Here is a 20803-nt window from a genome sequence, read left to right as displayed (position 1 = left end):
TTTCAGATTCTCAAGGTGTTTTGGAAGCTGAGACGTGAACAGTCAGTAAATCTAAGAGTGAAGAGGCTCAGAGGGGATTGGTTTGGAGAAAAAAAAAAAGAAAAAGTGCACTCACATCAAATGCGAGTGTAAAAGGAGAAGAGAAGTTCCTGAAACATGGCCAAAGAAATTAATTTGAAACCCTTTCATGGCAACCACTCAGGGTACGTGATGTAATCTTGTACCTCATTTAATTCAATTGCCTGTCACTTGACAAAAAGCTGGCATGGACAGAGACCATTTGGAGACACCACTGTGACTCTGAGAAGCTGATTGTGTCAGGAGACTCAGAGGAACACTGTGGCTTCTCATGTGCTTTACAGTCCCACTCTGCATACACCTACCTGCCCATGATGTATGTGCACGGGGGAGGCTAAATTACTTGTATACTTTTATAGTATTAAATTTTAAGAAATTTGTTAACTGCTGTCCATGTAGAGCAACCTAGATTAAAAATATTATATATATATATATATATATATATATATATATATATATATATATAAATATATATAAATATATATATATAAAATAAAATAATATATAAAAATGTAAAAAAAAAAAACTGGAAAAAGCTATCAAACACTTAGTATTAAAATGCCACCCATCTTCTTTGTAGCTTCCATGTTGTTCCCACTTTACGACCTCAAAGTACATGAACACAACGAAGTCGGAAGATTGACTTCCCAACTTGCAATCTATGACCTTCTGACATCACATGAATGCAGTATAGTATGTCCAAACAAACACAAAATTGCTTCCTTTGCGCCAGAGCGTTTTATCCAAGGCCTCTGTCAATACACGATGTGACTTGGACAGCTAGTTACAGCTACACCACTTGGACAAACCACATGGTACCAACACGATACGAGTCACGAAAGGGCAAAAACAGTCACCATCTGGCTACGTCTCCACCATAGGAAATTCAAGATGTCACAACAAAACTGTCTGTAACTCGCATAATTCTGAACTGATTTTAATGAAATTTGGTTTGTCATAAACGTATAAAATTGATCATGATACTGGTTACTTGTTGGAATTAGAATTAGTTATGGGGGCGGATCTAATCAGCTCTATGTATACAGAGTTTAACAATAAATAATAATAAAATAATCGTCTGATAACAATCTTATTTAGGGTTATCTTGTCAGTGTATTACTAATAATAATTACAATGTATGTATGTATTTATGTATTTATTTATTATGTTAAAATAAAGTCAATTCAAACACCTAACCAGTATTCAGATTTAAACAGTCACACATCCTAACAGACTATAGTTCTAAAAATAAGAGTAAGCCAATTTTTCCCCAGGTGAATGTAGCCAGGTGTTTGTAGGCTCGGTTCTGTTTCCATAAAAATTACTAAAACAATTTCAGGTTCCAATGACATAATACAAAGTCTGTGTGTGCTGATGAAGGACTTGCATGTGCAAGTCACATCCACGGTTGAAATTCGGATGGTGACAATACAGTTTTGATTGTGGGTCCTGGGTCTGATAAGCGTCGCTGGTGCGGAAGTGCCTCAAACCTGCATTCTTCCAATTGGCCAGCAGGAGGCAATTCCATTGGCTGCAAAAAGATGTCAAAGAAAAGCACCCTAAATCCTAGGTTACCTGATTTATTACACACACACACACACTCTGAACTGCTAAGTTTCAGTGCTTCAGTTGGAGGAAGTAACATGCATGCTTATTATTTTACGAGCAGAACAAGAACGTGATTTATTGCCGATTAATTAAACACATGTCAGTCTACCTTGAGGCAGTGTGACTGGACTAATTACCAATAGCCAGGACCCGATCCTGCTGCCTGTGCATGCTGTCTGCTGCTGTGTGCTGTCATGAGGTGACCCTGTCCGTCTAATTGGTGGCATTTTGCATGCTGCCTGTTCTGCTTTAATGACCCTCAGGGTGAATTATGAAATAACAGAAACAGATCAGTGCTCACTGCTCACTCAAAAATACACACAGTAAAACACATTCCACTGCCATGACACACTGACACAAACTTCTTTTACAGTATTTTCCTTCCTGCCAAGGATCTTGCTTATTGAAGCTCAAGATGCAAACTTAAGTCGCACACTTTAAAATCTGTGAATTTTACTTTCTCCTCTGTAAAGCGTCTTTGAGCATTGTGAAAAGCACTCTATAAATAAAATGAATCATTATTATTCATTATCATTTACTTAAAACTTTAACTATTTAGATCTTTTTAAATCTTTAAAAAGTATAGTATATAGTATATATAGTATATAAAGTATATAGAACTTCATCTTAATTTTATTTTTTAAAATCACAGGCAATCAAATGTTAAATGTTAAATGTAAAGTGATGTTGCTCCAGCTTTCAAAATGTTAATTACTTTATAATCGCTTTTATTAAGTAATTTCTTTTTCTTTTTCTCACTTTAATTTGGGGTGTTAATTTTATTTTGTTATTTTGTGTTTTATAGTATATATGCAAGATAAATAGCAAAATTAAACAAACAAACAAAAAAAGAAATTAAAATTAAAAACGAGTCTTCAGCTCAGTGTATAAATTTTATAAGAGGAAGTCCATGTAGGTGTGATATCAGCCCAGTATCTGCATGTGAGGTTTAATTAGCGGGGTCTGTTTCGCCTAGCTGCTCCCCGGGGAGCAGGGGTGAGGAGCGGGGCAGGGAGCAGCACCTGCCCCCTCTGTGCTTCACTTCCAGGCAGCCGAGCGCCCACAACAAAGGGCGAGCAAACTGACGCCGCTCCATCTCTCAGAGGAGGAACGCACAGGGAGGAAAGCGCGTCAAGCTAAGTGAGGGATGCCACAACATTACCGGAAGTTCTCAAATTTTTCCTTCAAAGTAAAAACTTTTAGTTTGACGCTGTGTGCAAGATGACGTATTCTACAACCATCTTCGATTTATTATGTCTTACTATAACTTATATAGCTAGTTAACTCTGGAAGAAGTTATATATAAATATGAGAACAAAACTGTTTGATGGGTTGATTATGTTTAAAAAAATATACACAGCAGGTATGGGAAAAGGTGTTATCAGTGGTGTGATAGTTCTGCTGTAAGGTTGAGGAGAAAAAAATGGGAAATCCTTGGAAAATATTTGACTTGTTTTTTCAAGTTTTCTCTCTTGCTCTTACAGACCTTAAAAAAAACTCAAATCGGGCAGACTTTTGACTTTTATTTTGTCACATAAAAACAGGAAGTACTTTGCTCTGTTTTCGCGGGCTTGACACACTTCAAAGGCGACCAGAAGGTGATCGAAAGAAAGCGGGGATGCGGAAGAGAGGAAGACATTAGAGAGAGGGAGAGAGAGAGACGCTGGTGAGTGCTTGAGTGCGGCTCTACTAATATTTCCTAGCGGAGAAGAGGAGAAGACTGAACAGTCAACCAGAGAGGGGAGGACAGAGGAAGAGAAAGAGAAGGAGAAGAGCGGACGGTAACAAAGCTGCGTGAGACGCGCTCGCTTCTAGCATCCGAATCACGGCGCTGCTTTCACCGACGTAGCGGGCAGTATCACCCCGCCTCCTGCGCATCATCCGCGGCTCCGCATCGCAGCAGCCCGGGGAGAAGATTATCCGCATTTTAGCGAGGTAAACAACAATACACCTCTCAACAAAACACCTTTACCTCGTTTACCTCGCCTAAGGTGTTTCATTTAATCCATCATTTCGCACAATTATCGCTGAAAAACAAAGGCAGGTGCGGGGTTTTCGTATTATAAAAGCTGGTGTCGGCTGTTAGTCCAGCAGCCCCACAGCGTGAATGGGTATCCCGCTTATTAGTGTTTTTGACGCAATCGCAGTTTGGGCAGACCGGAGGAGGTATAGATTATGATTAAAAACGTGTTTTTTTTTATGGAAGGTGAACGTTACGCCAAACTTATTATTTATATTAAATTTGGCAATTTAACGTATTCGGCATGACATGAGTTTGGACCTTTGGTGTACGTTAGTCGGTCTTTGTCGGTTTCAAATTTGAATTTAGTTTAACTTAAACCAGAAACGCCTTTAACAGCTTTGTGTGTGTGTGTGTGTGTGTGTGTGTGTGTGTGTGTGTGTGTGTGCGCGTGTGTGTGGTGAATGAGCAAACATTTAACTGCTGAAGCTCCAACACACCAAATCCACGCCATGCTGTATTCCACATGTGTACTCTGAAAGTCAAATCAGATTCTCATATTTATACACCATAAAATCTGACAAGTTGATCCTATTTTAATATAATTTAGGAAACCGATGGCCTTGGAAAAGGAAGATACAGATATAGAGCTCAGTAAATTTGGTTAAGGGAAGTTGCTAAAACTCAGGGAGACTGATTTAATCAAACTTTCATTTTTAAGATGCAACAACTTCACAAATTTAATTAAATATAACCAAATGTTGAGTGAAATTAACAATTAGATATATAGTAAATATAAATTGTTATGTTTTGTTCAAGTCAGTCTATTTCCTAGAATTTTTCTAAAGTGAATTTAGCTGGTCAGATTTCACAGTGTACCAGTTTGGTATGATATCCATGCAAGAGGCATGTTTGTGTTTTTAGGATCCATATAAATGCTGGGAGCATGTCAGGAGACTGTGTTTTAGTGAGTCTGTAAAATGAGGCTTTCTTATATTTCCCTTCTCTTTATACATTTTTTTGGAGTGGCTGGATTGTCTTGCTGTGTATCTTGAAGAGTTTGTAGAGTCCGTCGGTGGCTCAGAATTATTATTAGGGCTTGTGTGTGCTGAGGCTAATTTATTTGGGATTGAAGCAATTTGAGCAGAGCTTGCCAAAAAGTGTGTTACCAGCCAAATGCTGGTAAAATATACAAGTGGCTGATGGATGTGTTTCACTCCAGCCACAAAAAAAAAAAAAAAATCAAAAAAATCAAACAAAAAGGTAATCTATTAAATGGTTGGAAGATTTTCAAGTCCACCAGCCAAAGTGGCACATCCTGGACAAGAGGACCACAGCAAATTACTAGGGGAGACTGGATCTGTGGAAATTGTTGTTTTTTTATGTTTATTTTTAGTTAAATATGATAAGAATATGACTTGAAAATTAGCTGTGGGGAGATTATTAGAATATGATAAAAAAAAAACAATGTCCAGAAAATTATGTATTTCAATTATATTTAAAATTGTAGAAAAAAATGTAAATAAAAAAATATATATATCACTTTCGAAAGGTAATTTTCTTATTTTTCTTTATTTTTCACTTATTTTGCTGTTTTTTAAAAATATTTTGAATTTTTAGTTTTTCTTGCAAATTTTCAGCTAATTTCTTTATTTGTTCAAGCTAATCATTTCCCATGTTTATGAAGAAAATCAAGCGAATTTGCTCAGGTTTCAAGGAGTTAAACTTGTCAACAAAGTCAACCCTGAACGGCTGCAACATGTTAAAGATACATTAAATTTCATTAATTAACTTTTGCTTTTTGTGTCAATAAGGTGAAAAAATATATTATTGAGCATAACATTGTAATGGTGTTTATTATACAATGATGTTCTAATCTCATTTATTTATTTTAGGGATTATAACAATCAATCAATGATTGATTACTCAGATGTTAAGAATTTAATTGAACATTTGAAATTTAATCAATCAATTGATAGGCTATGCAATGCTGTTAAAGTATATGCAATATGCTGCAGTGAGCTTTGATTGAGGAAAAACAGATTTGGTATTGTTTGGAGTAAGCAAGATTTTATGATGTTTGTTTTTTGTTGTTTTTTTTCTAATAACAAGCGCTTACAATATTCAATCCTAATATATTTAGTACATTTGATAAAATAACAGTTATTGAGTTTCTAGTAACAGGAGGAAGATTTTGTGACTTAGAATAGTTAACATATTTGTGATGAGACTGTAAAGAAAATCTAGCCCACCAAATCAGTGACGAGTGTAATCACAAGGCTTACATAGCTAGTGCTATCATAATAAATGTTATTCATATGAACCTGTAGGGCTAATTGGGGTCATAAATAAGTTTTAAATATCGTCTGGAGCTCTGACAAGTGAAGGGGTTTGAGTTAAAGGTTTGAATCATCACGTCTTGTTCAGTAATTACATAATGTGCTGGCTTTGATGCTGTGCTGATGAAGGTATAGTGCACTGTATTAATATATACTTACACATTTTTCTCTCTAATTGTATAAGCACTGTACTATGCAATTTAGATGCAGGCTTTAATATCCCCAAATTCTGCTCTTTTGAGTAGTGTAGTTTGGTTCACTTTATGATACATTTGTGTTTCTATTCTTGCATTTGGTGTTTGATCAATGGCAGGAAATGCATTTACACACTTAAATTCTCTGAAATCAGAGAGAATTGGCTTGATTTATTTCAAAAGCATGAGAAGACGGTCATGGGTAATCAAAGAAAAAAGGATCCAAAACAAAACAAGAGCTGACCTGAAAAACAAAAAGCTTACAAAAATAAGAATTCTGCAACACTAAATACCATTTTCCCTTAGCTTTTTCTTTTCTTTTGTCTTCAGGCAGTTACCAAGTTACCAAGTTGATAATTGCCTTTCTCCTCATGTTTTTGAAAGAAATCACCAATTTGTTTGGGATTCAAAGGTTTGAATACTTACTAAAAGGTGTCTGAAAGCAGCAGAAGAGAAGTGTTATCGCTAAAGGTTTCAAAGCAAGCACATTGTTGTCATTAACTTGTGTCATGGATGTCTTTAATGTTGAAACTGTTAAAGGCTGTTGTAGAGAAATGATTAGACTCAAAGGAAATGAGCTGAGAGTTGTTTTTATGTAATTTTTACAGTTTTTAATTCTACAACCTCTATTACCTCCAATAAACCACTTACTCTTGAGTCAGTTATATTCACATTTTCTATGTACAGTGCATGCAGCTAATCTGAATAGAATGAGTCACAGTTTAAATTTCAGTGGACAGACAAGTGAGACATCGCGTACTAATTTTGCCGTGGCTGACTTGTCAGAGACGTGTCAGATCTTAGGAAACCAAAAGACATGTCGAGATGTTCTCTACATCTCGACATGTCTTTTGTTGTGCTGGTCATACCATAGAAGGAATAATGCCTTGTGCTACATAATGAATAACACAGAGGATAAGGAACTTAAAAAAATCACAATTAAAGTATTTTTCATATTTACCATTCAGCCCTAAATAAAAAAGAAAAAAATACACCATTTAACAACTCAAACTGTGATGAGAAGTCATTAAATATTATATCATTTCTTGTTTTTGCCCACAGGAATAAAAATATTTCTCACTGTGTTGGAGGGAAATGACCCCAACAGCTTTCTGTGCACATAAAAAACTTTAATTGCATTCAAATAGTGAAACAAAATGTAGTCTGATGTCAGATTGGTGCTCATATAGGCATCTCTCCATGTGTAATGAACTGGTTGGAGACCAGTGGGGATGAATAACAGCATAGAGAGCAGAGAAGTCCATCCAACACGTTCTCATTCCAACTCTTTTTTTACCTTCTTTGTCTTTCCTTTGTGCTTACACTGCTAACGGCAGTAACAGTGTCACCGTTTTTCCTCACCTAACAGTGACAAGTCAGCAACGCTAAACAGGGTTTTTACGGCTCATAATTGAGCAACACGTTCTCGTCCCAGCTTGTTACATGGTGTCACTCTGTCAGTGACCATATGCTTCTGACGTTTCAGGTATCCCTCTCAGCTGTTTACCCTCTGGGATGCTGTTACCGTGGTGTCAACAAATGCACATGGTGGAATGATGCTGCATAGTCCTTATGTTTACGAAACAGCACATGGCAACCAACGAAGACTGTCACGCTGGTTAGGATTAGGCAACAACGTCACAGTTAAAAAAGGAGCCGGGGCTGAGAAAAAAAAATGCCAAGTGGACACAGGTCCTTAACATCCCTTTCTGTGGACGGATTAGTGGTTGAATCATATGATGGCTTTATCAAAAATCGGTGGAAAGTATATTTAGATAATTATCAATACTGTTTTATTTCCCAGTCCTAATGCATATACAGAAACTGAACTCTGCTCATAATCATGTCTATGCGCTGATCAGTGTATAACTTTGAGCTTAGGAAAGGTAATACAAGCACCATTCAGAGTTCTCTTGAGATGATGCCATACTTGATCTTGAGACAACAGCTTGTTCTTAAGACTTACTAAGATAGTCAGGTAATGGCCTCGAGATTACAGGCTTAAAAAAGAAATATGAGCAACCAGAGTGGCTCCAAGCCTCAGTCAGAGAGCTATCTGCTGCATCAGTCTGTAATTCCCTCAGTCCCTCGTCCTTACATCTATATCGTCTGCTCCACGTCTCCATATCAAGGCTGCTATCGATCCCTCAGCTGAACGGCCCAGACTCCATCTGTGCTTCATATGATGTGCTCGAGCTGGAGAGGAACAGTAAAGCCTTGACTCAGACACAAGATTCATGTCAGTGTGCCTGGCTCGCTCAACAGCTCTTTGTGCTCTAATAAGGAGTGAGAGCAGAGGGGTCAATCCTCCATCTCACACAGATCTGAGCCACAGCAGCCTGTCAGGACCGCTGAACCTCTGGACGGCTGCAAAGTGTCAGATAGATGTGGAGATACAGAGCCAGCAGGAAGGAAGGTTCTTTGTTGTGCTCAGAGAAATCACCCTAATAGCTAACGAGCACATCTGCAAGGGAATCGGCCACACATTCCTCAGTCTAATTCCATGCTTTTTTTGCATTTGACATTTATGCTTTTACAGCACACAGTTGGCATTCATAAAGTCTGGCCAAAGAACAAGACACAACAACAGCTTTTGGCTGGGTAGCAGCCACTATGTTGCTTGATGTCGAGGCCAAATATAGCTTCCTGTGGACCGTTCAGAACTTGACATAAACAATCTGCATGGGCCCTTTTGTATTTCTTTACGAATAATTTGCAGTATGTGAATGACATCAGCTGACAGGAAATAAACATAGAGTTAAGCTCTTGCTCGGCAATGCAAGTTTTTGGTTAACACAAGCTGAAAAGACTTTCTTGCTTTTTTCTAGAACATAAATTACATCAGTTTACCCCACTGTGAATTTTGAAGCTTTTATGTTTTAACAATGGTAGTTGCTAACAAGTGGCTAAATAAGACTTCAGACTGACATCAAGCCGAAACGGCAACAAACACGGCTTTACAGCCTTGTAGTGACGGCGATGCAACTTTAGTGCCATTTGTTTGTAATTTAACATTAGCTTTTTACTTCTGGCAATTGTATTTAGGCTTCCAAAATCCTAAAAATGGTGTTTATTTGTGAAGATTATCTTGCTGAACAAAATGTTTAAGTATCATAAAAGTTTGTTTGCCACAGAGCTTATTTTCTGCAATGATCCAAAATCCAATGAAAAAAACCTTTTTAGATGAGGGAACCCTCAGAAAAAAATCATCCCTGGGGCACATACTACCTGTACTTCCTGTTCCTGACTTATACTTTCTTTATTAGCATGCAAACATGCTAAACTTGAGATAACACCTTTGTTAAACAATCAAATCAGACCCTTCAAGAGGCAGAGATATAGGTTTGTCCATTGATAGTTCACACCAGTTGTGTGTAATGCTGTTAATTGTGTTGGTGCTTTGAGACCTGAATAAATATGCTTCCTTAATAATACATGCTTATATTTGACCGAAGTAATGCTGGGTTGTCCGCTGGTCAAAATACACCCTTTAAATAACCTTCTTAAAGCCCCGACAGTCAGTTTGTCAATGTGCTGTGTGGATTTAGAAAGTGAACATTATAATCAGATCCTCGTCTTTGTCTGCTCAGCTTTTGGATTTGATGAATATTTGATTTGCTGATTGCTTGAAAGCTTTATCTCCTGCTTCTCTCTGTCTGTTCACACACAAGCACGCATGCATGCACGCACCCACCCACCCCATGCACGCATACACGCACGCACACTTTCTTGTCTACATCTTTTATACATACATATATTTCCCTCCTGCCGGGTATGTTTACTGCCTGTTTGAATTCTTAACATTTACAATGTGAAGCTGCAGACCGGGCATCAGCCAAAAACAACAGCTTGCTGGATTACAGAGCCCCAAAACGCTCATTAGACAAAACTGAATGTGGTGTCATTCCTCATCCTAGTTTTTTCCTCTTTTCATATTTTCCCCCACACACATACAAACAAAGAACACTGACACACTGGAATAAATTCACAGACACAACCTCGCACACAGATGTGAGGATAAGGTCACAGAAATGTTTCTTCAACAGAACATAGAAGCAAAAAGGGATACTTTGCTAGTCTTTAACCAGCTTTGTATCAGAACAATGTTGGCGCTATGTGTGGATGAACTGTGGTAAACTTCCCTCCATGCCACCCTCCCTGCACCTAGATATCAAGTTCTGGTCTTTGCATTGTATCATATGAGCCCATATCGTTCTTATATCGTATCACCAACATTGTAACATGCATTGTATCATTGTTAAAACATATCGTTACATCCCTGCTAGATATCTCTCCTCCCCTCATGGCAAAACTCTTATTTTACGTCATTCGGCAGAATTTTGCTGGCTCTTGGGCTGTTGCTGTTGCACGAGATTGTTTGTGTACCCGCCACATGGTCCAGTCCACATAACGTCACCCATGTAAAGTATTTGTGTTGCTCTACTGCAAAGATGGCCTAGTTTTAAGTGAGGACCGCCGTTATATCGGTGAAATAATGACCCTTTAAACAAACGTTACAGCCTGTTCAAAAACATGCCCACATCTTTTTAAGATTTCTTTATCCTACAGGTACAAAATACACGCCAGTGACTGGAATTTAGTGGCTTGAATTCTTTTCTTTTCTTTTTTCTAGATTAGTTTTGGGCTTTTTGCCCGTAGCAAAGGGCTGAGGTTTGAATCAAACCTGCGACTGCTGCAGTGAGGGCATAGCCTCTATACATGGGGCATCCGCTCTACCAACTGAGCCACTGAATGCCCCTAGTGGCTTAAATTCTTGACCAAAATGAAAGTTGCAAACACACAAAAAAGCGATTGTTACTGATTGTAGTTTACTTGTTTGTCAGAATAGAAGAAGCTCTGAGGATTATTTGACACCTCCCCAGTCATACAGTAAGGGTGATAGGCCTGCTGTTTTACTTGTATTCATTTGGGACCAATTTAGGCTAAATGTAGAACTCCTGGCCACATACACTTGGCACTAGACTTTAAATGCACAAATCGATGTTGTCCAGTCGTGGGTCATTCCTCTGTAATCTGCTGCCATCATCACCTGATGGCAGCACAGTGAGGGAAGGAAACCAGCATACTGTTTATCACAGACTTTGTCAGTGTAAATTTTAGGGGTGTGTATCTACAAGTGAGTGGGGATGCAGTATGCATATATATATATATATATTTATATATACTCACACAAATGTTTGCATACTTAATATTTTTAAAATTTTAGAATAGTATATAAACACTGTTATGCAGATGTGTGTGTGTGTTTCTGAGTGTCTGCGATGACTTGCTGGAAGGCCCTTGGTGTCTGGGAAGTGTCGAGGCTGTAGATAGAAGTCTTCCAACATCCTGAGTCCAAATTAAAACTCAGTGAAGCGCTGTGCAGGAGAACATGCTGCAGACTGCTAATAGCAGGACAGTAGCAGGCAGCAATCACACTGATAATGTTAGGTAAGCTACCATTGCACAGCTGTCCCGCTGAGAATACAGGGCCAGACTTACAAGTGTGGTGCTGTTAATACAAGTGTACCCTCCTGCTTACCATAGATACCTGGAGGTGAAAGATTGTGTGTGTTTGTGTGTGTGAGAGAAATACACTGTTCAGCTGTTCTTTGCATTGAGTTTACATGTAGTTGACATGTAGGCCTAATATGCTAATATACCTGTAAGCTTCAGTCTTTGCATTCACTGCCAAAAGTTAACCCACTACTGCTGCAATTATTTTTGTTAATTCATAAATATTAGCCTTTACCAACCACAGAGAGGCTCACATGAAAGACAAGCCTAAGACTTCCTCCTCAGACGATAAAAAGGCATAATCAGTGTAAAAAGTGTTGAGTTTAAGTGACTTTGCAAGGTTAAAGTGTAAAAAGTGGCTAAGAATGTTGCAATCTTTTTGTAATATTTTTTAATGTTGTATTCATAAATCCTCCCAATTCTAAATGGACATTTAAGAAGTGTTGAAAATATAGCTCAGTGTGATAACAAAGTGATGGGTTCATCCTTGTGCCTTAACTTAAAAAAAGGCTGCTTTCAGCATCTACTTCATTTTTTTATTTGTATGCTGTGTTCCTGTAATATTCATTCTAAAGAAGCATTATGTATTAAGGTTTAAGCTAAACATACAGTGTAAACAGAGTGATTCAGTGACTAGAATGAGAGCAGTTAAGCGGTACAACCAGTGTGTTTACTGCAGCCATGCCCATTTATTTGAATACTGGTGTTTTATTTGCAATTTTCATTTACAACTTCTGATTTTATATGCTGGCTTGTTAACTGTTCTATGGAGATCCAGAGTTTTCCCAGACAATAAATTAAGAAATTATTATAAAGCAGTCACATGCATGGCAAATGGACCTGCACTTGAATAGTGCTTTTTAAATTGGTTGACCACTCAAAGGGCTTTTACATTATGAGTCACATTGACCCATTCAGTCACAGATGGAACAGCAAACAGGAGCAATTTGGGGCTCAGTATCTTGCTCAAGGAGACTTTGGCATGTTTACTGGAGAAGCCTTTCTCCCACTCTTCCTCTGAGCCACAGCTTTTATTTCACTGTGGCATTTTCCCATAGACTGTATAAAATGGACATAGCTTTTCAAAATAGACTTAGGTTTTCACAGGAAATGTCCGCTTTCTGCTTCTTAGATGCACAGTCTTTTTCAAAATAAACTTACAATGTCGGTAAAACACCTTGTATATTTTATTCATATTTATTTCCTCGTGCAACACAAGCATGTGGTAAGGTTTAGAAAAAAAGTGGTTTGGTCATGGTTTGGCTACATTCATACTGAAAGTGAACAGCGCCCTGAAAGTGTGGGATTTGTTGGACCTGCCCTCCCTATAGGGAATTTACAGCTCCTAAAATCATGTCATTTTGAAAGTGACGCTGTCTGGCAGCATATCATATTTCTGTGAAAGGTGCCGTCCGGATGCGTTATATACTGATGCCACATGGCAGCATATCATACCACCACGAAAGGTGCCTTTTTGTTGTCTGGTGCCAAGATCACTGACCAAACAGTGGTATTTGATGACTTGGGAATGAGGAAAGGCTATGTAGCATTGAGTATGACAAAAGAAGACTTTCCAGGAGTTTTAATTACTTTCACTTCTGTGGAAACAAACTTTTCTCCAAATGACCGGATAAGACACAGAGGTATGGAGAAGACTTTGTCCTCACATACTGTAGTCAGTTAAGCACCAAGGCTGGTTCCTTCTCCCTTTGCAAGGTGACAGTGGAAAAAGTAGCACTGCAAGTTGTTTTTTTTTAATATTTAACAAGTTAAATAAAATCCTCTCAGTAAATCCTCTCAGTTCTAAATGGACATTTGAGAAGTGTTGAAAATATAGCTCAGTGTGATAATGAAGTGGTGTGTTCATCCTCGTGCCTTAACCGAAAATGACTTTTTTTTTTACTTGGTGATGCTATGTTCCTCTAATATTCATCATAATAAAGCAGTAAGTATTAAGGTTTAAGCTGAACGTGAAGTGGAAGGGGGATGTAAACATGTTTACAATAACCTCATGGGGCTGAGAAAGCTGGATAGGGTAGGAGGGATATTTCTGACATATCAGTGGTGTAAATGTAAACACGTAATCCTCTTTCCTTCACCACTTTGCTAAAACCTCATTCTGAGAAAAGGTATTTGCCTTCAACGCTCCACTTTCTGTCACTTGTGGAGTGATGATGACACTTAACTGTATCTTCCTCTCCACTGGAAGAGCTCTGTAGAAATGTGACAGGCTTGGTATTTGCAAATGTGTGAATTTCAGATATTCACAAAAAGTTCCTGAAGCTAAAAATGACCTAAGATGAATCTTTATGAGCTAACTTTGAGAAGTTTTGGTTTTCAAGAAAACTCACAAAACATTTTATCACTAGGCGGGATTTCATTACAGATTTGTGCAAAACCTAAGCGATATTTTTGAATTGTGGATAAAACATAATTGTGAGATGACTGTGTTTCCACTGAGTGATGTTCTGGGACTTCTCCTCTGGTGATAACATCCCAAGAAGCATGGTGATGGATGTTCAAAACATTAGCAGCTTTATTTCTGTTGCAGCCACCACACTAGCCCTCATTATTTCCAATCCAAGGCCATGTAGGCGTGTTATGGAGCGATAATGAAAAGGCAAGCCCCTTATACGTGGGAGCGGCCACATATGAGGGATTTCTGAGAGGTGATAGTCCACGATTTCACAGAGGAATTGTGGATTCAAAACTTCCAGATGGTCTGCTCAAGAGTTATGTGATGCAATAACACCTCTTGTAGGTCCTGCTGCATCATGCCCGAGGGAGCCAGATCTGCAAGCACATAGCCATAGCATCATGCAACCTATAAAAGTCAAAAAAGTGTTTCCATTGCTGTTTTACGAAATATGGCTTTTTCAAATCGCCTGAAATACCACCTCATGCGAGCGTTAAAACTTAAAACTTTGTGATAAATTGGAGTTATTTTGAAAGTGACTGTTTCCATTAAGCATTCACAGTTACACAGGTATTCACAATTTCAATTTGGGCAATAAACTGGCCGACTGATATCAACATATCACTGATAAGCTAAAATTGGCTAATAATACTGGCCAGGCTGACGCATCAGCTCAGTTATAGATTTCAAGTTTAACACAAGTTGGTAGAGTTGAAGATAAAGGTGAATATAAGGAATCATTGTCTTTTTAACAATGAGTCTCATTTCACATTTTCTGCTAGAATGGCAAAAATGTGTATTGATCACAGAAATATACCGTAAACTCAAGGTTATCAAGTGTTTACTGAAATCAAATCAGTTTTTTGTGCACAGAATCCTCACACATATAGACTGGTCGTGTGTCTCAGTTTACCTCAGGGTAAGGGTAATATGAGCACAGGTATGGAACAAATTCAGTCCTAGGAGGATAAAATAACTTAAACATCCACTTTTTGTTATCCTTTCAGTCCTTTCTCTAAAGTCAGAGCAGCATGTCAGCACAGATAGTCTGTCTCTACGGTCTGAACTCTTCCGAGAATCACAATGTGATGCTTCATCATGTAGAGAAAATGTGTTTCAAGCAGCTGTGCTGCTCGGCTCAGTGCTATCAACTCAGAGTCATTATGACAGCCCAATATATGACATGTTTGTAGTTTGCAGAAATGTGCAATGCTTGCCTAAGACACCACATGTGCTAGAACTGCCACTGATGGTTGACTTACCAATGGCTGATGTAATGTTAGCTGCTTTCATTTTTAAGACAGTCTGTGGTTCCAGCACAAACACACACACACACACACACACACACACACACACACACACACACACACACACAAATAGAAATGACTAAAAAAGCAGCTTCTTCTGTTAAAGGTAGAATAGGAACATGTGACCTTGTTAAGTGGTAAATGTGCAAGTAAACACCCTGGAGATGCAGGATAAGTACCACAACATGGACCCAGCCTGTGTTAGTCTCATATTTGATGAGGACTGAAATGTGTCCACTTACAGCTACACGCAGTAAATTTACATAATGGACCTGCATTAGCTATTGTTTGCCACAAACATCTCTTTCTAAATGTGATCACGTTATTCATTTTGTCCATGGTTTTCTACAAACAAGGCATGGCTCATGTGTCTTACTGGTGAGTCATGACTTAAAATGTGATCTGTGACTTAATAATATAGCTGCAGTGTAGATTCTGAGCATTTTCTTTTTGTGTAGTCACACACACAGAATGACTGTCTCACTGAGCACCAATATTGTGTGACCTGAAATCTTTAATAACTCCACTTTATGTAAATATAGCCGCCTACACCCCGGGAAGTGGGCATGGAGCCATTCCACACAGGCACTGAGCTCCATCCAAGCAAACACGCCCAACGAGTGTGTGCAAATTGTCAGTGACCACCTCTGCAGTTAAAACACTGGACAGAAAACACCCTCTGAAGTCTTTGGCTCTCTACACTTTACACATCGTGGCTCCTGTCGCTAACTGTAAACAGTCAAAATCTGCCAGCTGGGTTTTAAATTGCCTGCACAACAAGTGGTAGTTTTTACAGAGTCATACCTGCGTTAACAGCTGGGATAGTGCCCCCAAAACCATTTTAAGGCAACAGCATCATTCTTTCTGAACCATAACAAAGTGTTTTTTGTGCCAGAACCTAACCACACATTAACCCACCACATTCTCATCCCAACTTCTCATCCACAACGTCAACTATCGCTGCTTGGTCAGTGCCGCTCTCGTCAACATCTGAAGTGCTAGGTATCCTCCTGCATTTGTTGTTAACGATCCAAGAAGGCGTGCTACTTTAAGCCTGTTTATTGCATCGAATCCTTTCAAACTGCACTGACGTTTTAACAGGAAATATACAGTTTTATCTTGTGAGATGCGTAGTCTTTTTCACAATGAATTATTCATCTGAAAAACATTTTTCATTTAAGTTTATTTCCTTGCCCGTGGTTATGGTTAGAGAAGAGACATCATGGTTTGGCTCCACATTTATACAGGAAGTGAACAGCAGGCTTCCGAGTGAAAGTCCAGGGAGTTTGTTGGACTCATCCACCGCCCCTTCCACCCGCTTCATAGGGAACTTCCAGCTCCTAATATTAGACTGTTACCGACAGCGTTTCCAACTGACTGAAGTAGTAGTATGAGAAGTAGCTGATTAACCATAGCGTAGTTGGTGGTAAAATGAAGCAAAGAGCGCAAACTAGTCCACTGTGCTCAGCTAAAAGTAATACATTTTTGATGAGATTAGCTCTCCAGGCTAATATGTGCCTGATACATCAGAGTAACTCCAGCTCTGTCTCTGTCTGCTTCTCACTCTGTCTTGTCTCTTCATGTGTGCAGCGTTACAGATGAGTGGGGATAGACAGACCAATTTTACCAGAGCTGGTTCTCCGCAGGGACTCTGGTGGTGCCAATGCCTCCCTCTAGAGGTCACGGTGTCTGGGTCGGGGTCCCGGGAGAGCCTGGGTGCCTCCAAGTGGAGAGGCTGAGTGAGGGAACTTATCTATTTTAATGCTGCCTAGTTCCCTGCTCTGTGACACAGGGGTGCAGAGATAAGCAGGATCAGTATTCACAGTAGCTGAGGAAAAAACAATTTGGGGCTGTGAACAAAACCTTATGTCTTTATAATGCCCAGTATCAGTGGGATTAATGTAGCCACAGATCCTAAACGATCTGTTTGTGAAACTCCTCAAAAAGCATTAAGATGCCAGTTTCAGATGAATGACAGTGATCTGGGAAGTGAGCTAAAAAAGCTCAACAAAGCATTAATTAAGCAAAATATGGGATTATATTATTTATATATTGTTATAATCCTCCTTCTTGGCTGTGGCTAAAATAAACATTATTCTTCGTTGTTAAAGGATAGGTCCCCATTTTTTTCTAGTCTTCTAAAACAATACTGACATTTCCATCTGTTACGTTGTAAAGATTATTGGGTGCTGTAGTTGTTCCTTCGTCCCTCACGGTCTTTCTAAGAAATCCCTTTCTGATGCAACTTTGTATAAGTGATGGGGGACAAAATACATAGCCATCATTCAGTACAAAAATGCACTAAATTTGATCTGAAGCTAAAACAATCAACCAGACCTCCAAATTTACAGTTCTTTCAGTTTGAATTTGTGTTTCCTCAGATAGTGTTTCCTTGCTGAGCTGTGACAGAGGGATAGAAACACAAAAAGATATTTTTGTACTACAGAGACTGCAACTTCAAAATACTCCCCTGATACGTTTTCCAAAGTCTCCTATGCCCGTCCGGTGCACGAGCTTCACCAGTTTGATGTTATGTAAACCAGTAAAACCGTTGTTTGTCGTCGTTTAACGTGGCAGCTACATAGTAACATACAATTGTAAAATTTTCGGACCTTATCAGTCCTAAAAACTTCATATTCAGTCAGGACCTTACAAATGAAGAATGGCTTATACCTTGCCAAAATCCTGAAGGACAGCTTTCCAAGGTTAAAAAAGCTGGAAATAATTGCATTTATTCATATGTCTAAAAGTAGGACCAAATGTGTGTCACTCAGAGAATTTTAGGTCACTTTTCGGACTGATTTCCTTCACGGAGTCATTTCATAAATAAAGGCCCAGAGGGAGAGAACAAACACGGCGGTCTCGTAAGAACATCAAGCTGTCTATCCATGGCCCTGAGTGCACCGCTGACCTTATTCCACCCAGCAGCCTCCTCTGACCTGAGGTCAGCTCTAAGTCAGGCCTGTCAGCCGGCAGGACAGGAAGTCAGAGGAGACAGTGATGGCTACTGAGAGACAGCACTTATGTCTGAGGTCGCAAATCACACATCCGGTGTTTAGAGGCCATGGCACTTCACATCCGCTAACACACACACACACACGCACACACACACACACACACACACACACACACACACACACACACACACACACACACACACACACACACACACACACACACACACACACACACACACACACACACACACACACACACACACACACACACACACTGAGGCAGTGCAGTTTGTCCTTCAGCCAGGAGAAAAGTAGAACAACAAGGCAGTGAAGCAGAGAGGAGAAAGTGGAGTAGGGTGTGTGCTTGTTAATGTGCACTGCATTCCTGTGTGTTTGCTGTGTGTGTGTTTGGTTTTATGCATGTTTGTTATTATTGTGTGTATGGAACTCAACCAGCGAAAGCTGGCATTGTGCGCTTGGTCAAGATAAGGGGTGGTAACAATCGACATCTGACAAATCTGTCTGTAAGAATTTGATCAAACATGAAATTGAATCGATCAATCGATAGGCTATGCAATGCTGTCAGAGTATATGCACTATGTTGCTGTGAGCTTTGATTGAGAAAAAGACGGTTTTTTTTTCGAATGATTAATCGATCAATCATTAAATCGATTGCTAATTTTACCAATAATTGATTTAGGAAAGAGCTTAAAATTTCCAACCCTAGTAAAGACACAACCTGCAAACCGAATCAGGTCAAGTCCAGGGCTGCAGTTTACTGTAATGTCTTATATTGGAATAATCTGAATGATCTCTATTAATCCATTCATTGCTTTTTCTGTAAAAAAAATAGATCCCAGAGGCCTATTAGGCCAACACCCTTTAAATGTAACTAACCGTTTAATTTTAAAAAAAGAAAAAAAAGATGTGAAATACAAGAGACCTTTCCTTTTAGTCCTGGTGCTCCACTGTCGCAGTGAGCTTTAATGCTGCTTTCCAGAGTGATAACTATTAGGGGTGGTGCTGTTGTTTTGTGATGTAACTTTAACTTAACTTCACAAACTTAAAAGTATCACAACCACTGTCAAGCAGTCGGTGGCACATTAAGCTCTCTCTCACCTGACACTTAAGCTCAGTGGTGCACGGTGTCTTTCTCTCACCTGATGCGCTGAAAATGCTGGGGACATCTCTCCCTCACCGCAGTGCACGGTCTCTTCCCTCCCGATGATAATGCGTGATTTTGCAGATCTGTGTACACTGATTGTTTTTATTCTGTTACTATATGAAGATTTTTTTTTAAAACACAAAGGAAAGACACAAAGGAAAGGCTGATCTTGTCTAAATGTGACTTATGCTACAGACAAGTCTTCATCAACTAGGTGTGCCTCATTATATGAGTCTTTAATATGCTGAAGCAGAGAGGACAAAGAACCTGTTTTTTTTTCAGAAATTGTGAACCTAATTTTGCACTCATGTCCTGTCAAGTGACTGATTTGAGTGTGTTCTGTGAGTGCTGCTACACTGGTACAGCAGTCAGCCCAGTCACAGTGCCATTCTCGTATGTGTATGTGTTGTAAGTGCTGATTGCACTTCAGTAAATGGTGCTCTGTTTTACAGGGCCAGAGGTGGCCAAAGGGACTCAAAGACCCACTATTGTTCCTTAATGATCAGTCACGCTCACACAGATAATAGATGTGTTTCTCTGTGTCCTGATGAAGTCAGCCGCAGCGTGCATGAAGTCATCCCGCTCTCAGGCGCCACACTCCCCTTGTTAGTGGATGGGAAACTAATAGCTGCTTCAGGGTGCAGCAGACAGCCTGGAGATTTGTATCTCTCCCTCCTGGTCGGCTGGCTGGGCACTAGCTAAGACCTGCTTATTATGCACTGTCTTCTCCAGCTGTATCTAGGGACTTAGTGAACAGTTTAGCATGTCTTGATATGATTGCTCATTTTTATCCCCCATCCTTGAATTTTGCAGTAATTGCGTTTTTCCCTGCATGTGGCCAGTCAATTAATGCCTAACTTGCATGAAGTGGTGGCAGGCACATGGTGCACGCTGAGGTGTAGGAGTTACCCCGGAGTGCTAATTAGGCGCTTGATATGCTGGGTGGGCTAAATTTATAGTGTTCACATTTCATGGTACCTTTTTGTTGGTGGATCAGAGCGACAAGATTGGCTTCTTTTTAATTAGTTAAATTCCCAGTGCAGCTTTAAAGGCTTCAGTTATTCATTATTTTTAATTGTTAACATTTGCTTGTGTTTTAGTGGTTTGTGATCACAATCAATTAATTATAGCATCATGTTTAAATGATTAAGACTCAGAGTATGGGAGGTTAAAACATTGTCCCGAGAGTTTCTCATGGCTGTTTCTTCCATATTTGCATGGAATATTATTTTATGGTTCCACTCTGGTGATAGCTGTGGCCA

The 20803-nt window shown here is 39.2% G+C and overlaps 1 protein-coding gene across 1 annotated transcript in view; it reads left to right on the top strand.

The window, feature by feature from the left end:
* The first annotated feature begins 3283 nt into the window (after positions 1-3283).
* Positions 3284-20803, top strand: part of cntn2 (contactin 2) — an 84814-nt gene continuing 67294 nt past the window's right edge. The window contains exon 1 of the mRNA XM_042498568.2: positions 3284-3621. The gene's annotated coding sequence lies outside the window, so the exon portion shown is untranslated. The remainder of the gene's footprint in view (positions 3622-20803) is intronic.

The sequence above is a fragment of the Plectropomus leopardus genome, chromosome 2 (assembly GCF_026936395.1).
Source record: "Plectropomus leopardus strain MGB_pleo_1.0 chromosome 2, ASM2693639v1, whole genome shotgun sequence".
NCBI lineage: Eukaryota > Metazoa > Chordata > Actinopteri > Perciformes > Serranidae > Plectropomus > Plectropomus leopardus.
This window is presented reverse-complemented; position numbering and strand designations above follow the sequence as displayed.